Below are 4,803 nucleotides of genomic sequence, written 5' to 3'. Positions count from 1 at the left end.
CAGGGGCTACCTGCCCCTGCTCTGGCGCGAAACTGAACAAAGGGAAGTGGGTGTAACCACCCACTCCCCTGACCCTCCCAGAGGAGTGGTCATAGTGAGGAAATATGAATTTTTATGATCAATTGTGTCCCCTATCTAGACCCCAACGGCTCCATGTACATGCTACAAGTACATGTATGTTCCCTCCACTTCAAGCTATGAAGACGCAAATACAATTGTGTCCAACGTTAATATGTCCTCTTTCAGATCTGCCATGAATGGGTCAGACATTCCGTTCCTAAGTATGCCTTGCCACCGTCTTTATATGGTATACTTTTCACGTTTTCCAGCTCTGGCAAGGTAGGCCCTGAATTCTGCCATCGAGCTTTTCCTGCTTCTGCCTCTGAATGCTTCAGCCTGGACCTGTATCTGCATCCATGAACTTTGTCTTACTTCCTGCGCGGTTAACGGTGCCTAGCCCGGCCTGTTGCCTGCCAAAACTGTATTCAGCCTTCAAGTTATCTGCTCCGCTCCTCGAGAAATGCATTCCTGTCTAGTAGCTTAGGTAAACATCCCTCCAGCTGCAGAGCAAAGGGCCCGGCCTTACTGTCTCCGTGCAAGTAATTCATGACTTTCGTTACCATGGTAGGCCCATGCCCCCTCGCATCTCATGTAGACACTTAGACGCTTGTACACGCACTAGCAGTCAGTATAGAATAGGCTTTGTCCGAAAAGACCTTTCCTTCTAGATAATATAGTTCCTTAAACACAAGATATTAGATACGATTTGGGATTAGGTTGACCTGACATCCCAGACTTCTGTCTCCTCATGTAGGGCTAAATGTCAAGTTCCCTTCACCCTCTAGTTACACGTCAATCACACGTCATGCGGCTGCGCGCGCATCTCTGCCATGTATTTCTGCTGACTTTGTAGGATTCTCTTATGGATCCACCCACTTGTGTCATCATCATAATGACGTTTTCTAGTATACGCCTTTATGCACGCCTATTGTAACGCCTTTTTCATTACGTATGTGTATTCTTATCTCTCCTCTCAGCTGTAACGCCTTCTGCATATGTCTTTACTGTAATACATTTTGCTATAAATATGATAACCTGTCAATAATGTATTGCTGATCCCTTCCTGAACCTTCGTGGTGACGGAACTCGATTGCCTGGTTCGAACCATAATTCCTTTGTAAGGAATAAATTCCCTTTTATAACCTCAAATACCACGGATTCTGCCTCTTATTTTTACTGAGTTATTCTTATTGAATTTTACCGCATAAATTAAGTCTAGGTAATTTAAATTTACCACATAATTGGCGCCCGAACAGGGACACCTCTCACACCCCACGCGCCGGAGGTGCGTTGCAGACCCGGTCTCCTGCCACAGCCGGACGGACAATTACGCGTACCCGCAGGATTTCCTGTATCTCCCTCAGGCCAACGGGGGCGACTGAGGCTGCGATCAACACCCAGACGAGGCGGTGAGGAGTGCGGAGAATCCCGACCAGAGCCTAGCTGAGAGAGCAAGATCCGAGGTATACAGAGGCCCACCAGATTCCGAAGTTCCGAAGTATCTAAGTCACGAGTCGAGTCCAGTCCAGTTTGGTCTAGTCCAGTCCAGACTTCCGAGGCCTTCCGTTCCGTGCTTCCCGGTGAGTACCGTTGCTGGGGACGCATCTAGACGTGCACCTTAGTTTGTGCCGGTCAAGACGGGTTTGGGTACACAGACCTGGTCTGCACTGTTTTAGCAGTGTATCTGTACTGTTTAGCAGTACATACAGTATATTTAGTATTATACAGTTAACTAGTTTTATTCTAATTATCATTGTTCGTTTCTAAAATGTTTTGATATGTTTTAAATGTCGTGGTATGAGTGATTGTTCGATTTTCATTACTGTATTTATTGTATTAATTGTGTTCAAGTCCAAGTGTTAAAATTCAAGTAAGAATCAAGTAGCAAGGTTTAAGATGCCGTTATTTTCAAAATTAAGACGGATAAAAACTAGAAAAGGGATACTCGAGGAAGCTGTTCCCATTCCACCTAGAGACACTCCAGGGTACTTTATGTACCATAAACATGGCCTAGATGCCGTATTATATCTTGATCTGTGGGTGGACTACACCAAGGATTTAGCAGAGAGTCAGAGATGGCCCACTGCTGGAACATGGGATGCAGATTGCATCATGAGAGTAGAAGAAGTATTATGGAAAAAGAAAGCCAGACAGTCACAGAAAGATGCCATTGAATTATGGCGTAAAGAATCGCATAGGCGCACAGAGAAAGCGCTCAGAAAAGAAGAGAAAAGTAGGGAAGATTCAGAAAGAGCCCGAGAAAACATATTAATTGACGAAGGTATCCGAGTAAAAACAGAACAAGTAGACAGACAACGAAACACTCTTATGAATGGTATGTATCCTCTTCTGGCCGAGGGTTTGCCTAAGGCCACCCTGGAGGTACCAAAAGATCTGCCACTTCCATTACTCCCGATTAAAGTACATCCCAAGACCGCAAAGGACATTTTCCTTTCTTCCTATTTAGATGATGCAGCCCCCGAATATGCTAATGGTGCGCAGCAACGCACACCACCTGTTAACGACGCTCAACCCCAAGAATAGCTGCACCCACCTCCGCAGCAACAAACTCCTCCTCACGTTCAGACCGTTCCATCTGTTTCTACAGTCCGTCCTGCACCCACACTCTCTACCCTACACCCAACAAATCCTTTTGGACTTGGCACCTCAGGAGGTGCGACAGGAGGTTTTTCCACGCCACCGCCAGCAACTAGATTGACTTATAGGGATTTAGCACACCAACGTACACCCCAAAGAGCTAATGACAATATATTAAATGAGCCTCTTACAGATTGTAGATATGACCCAGTGCCAGGTAAACACGACAGAATGTTGCTATCTTCAGTACGTTTACGACGAGTCGCAAACTATTTAATGACATTACCAGGAATGGTTGAACATCTAGACAAAATATATCGCTTTGTCCAAACAGGGCAAGGTCCTGAAAGTATTGGCGAGGCCATGGAATACCAGAAGGTGGACATGCAAAAATTATTGTTACGCTTTTTTATAAACTGCTTGATCAGAAACAGAGATAGGCCCGAGGTAGATCCGGAGGAAATGCAAGTACTTACCAGATGGGGTCAGAATATAGCAGACGGAAAACATGATAAACAGAAGAATATAGAAGTCATGCACCGAAAGATCAGAAAAGAAGTAGAACGAATACATGAAAGAAGATTAGAAGCAGACAAAACTGAATCAGAGGAAGAGGAGGAGGAACAGTCAGAAATGAACACAGGACAATTAGAATTACCAGCTAGACAAACGATAGCTTATGTGGGAAAAAGAAGATCTTTTAACAATCCGATACGTCCGATACGTCCAGAATGTAACAGAATTTTTCAAACAGCTATCTCAAATCCAAGGACCCCTGAACACTTATTCCAGGCTACTGATAAATTACTTCGAGAATGAAGGGGGTACCATGTGCTCAATTCTATGGATGAACAAGAATTAGCCAGGTCAGCAGTACAATGGGCCGACAGTTCTGAAAAATACAGTGATGATGCGCTAGCACACACGTTTCTGAATCTCACACCAGACGAGCAGCGTTTAGTTAGTATATACATGATACAACATCTCCTTATATTATATAAAGGCCAACACTCCGATCCTGGTCCCCTACCTGATATACTGATAGAACTACTCCTGAATAAATGGAGAGGTCTAGGTACCGATCTAATTAAAGTAATTCTAGAATACCGACATAGATATAGTGCCTTTTTGTGTCCAGAACATGATCCAGTTCCTCCCATGGAAAGAAAAACGTATTACATGGACAGACAGAATCCCTTACGCGAAGTACACCCAGTCAGGAATGATGATAATACGTTTAGACGCGTGTTTGTGTACACGCCCATAACTAAAATAGAACTATTGGAAATGAAAAAATTAGTGCCCAGCCATGACAAAGATCCAGCAGGTTTCCACCGTGAACTAAAGGACATGTTACTCATGGGTGATTATACCTATCCTGATATTATGAAAATATTGAAAGTATTATTGCCTGCCGGTATTTATGAGAAACTCAAAGAAAAAGAGTGGGAAGTGGGAGACCAAAAGATTGATTGGACAGTATTAGAAAACGAAGAAAATGCCCGAACTGCAGGCGTAGGGCTTGGGGACAAAACTAAAGCATTACCAGGATTATTAGTACAAGTATTGCCACGTTTATTAACTACGAAAAAGGAAGACTGAAGAGCAATTTCAGCTTGTAAACAGAAACCAGATGAAGACACTAGTGATTTTTATTCCCGATTTGAAAAATGTTTTGGTATTAATAGCGGCCTGAAAGCAAGTAGTGATTCATATCCACATCTTTTTGTAACAAAACTAGTCGAGAATTCCCTGCCACAGGTCAAAAACAGAGTATTGAAAGTTGAGAGCACTTGGCAAGCTAACACTCCTTCACAAATGTTACAAATGTTACAGTATCACCAGAATAGAATTAGAGAAGAACAAGAACACGAACAAAGACGTATGAAAGACACGAAAATGAAAATGCTCGTCGCTCAGTCAGTTCCAGCTGACGGTCATAAAAAGGGTGCGACACAGTCCAGTAATTCAGCGGTTCCCGTTAAAGGGACATGCAACTATTGTAAACAGCCAGGTCATTATATCAACGATTGTGCAGTTCTGAAACATAATATCTCTACGGGTAAAACCAAGGAGAGACCACGTCCGCCTAGACAGGATCAGATCCAACAACAAGCACCTCAACATATACAGTCTATGCCGGTT

The sequence above is a fragment of the Triturus cristatus genome, chromosome 4_1, assembly GCF_964204655.1.
Source record: "Triturus cristatus chromosome 4_1, aTriCri1.1, whole genome shotgun sequence".
Lineage (NCBI taxonomy): Eukaryota > Metazoa > Chordata > Amphibia > Caudata > Salamandridae > Triturus > Triturus cristatus.
Note: the sequence above shows the minus strand (reverse complement) of the source record.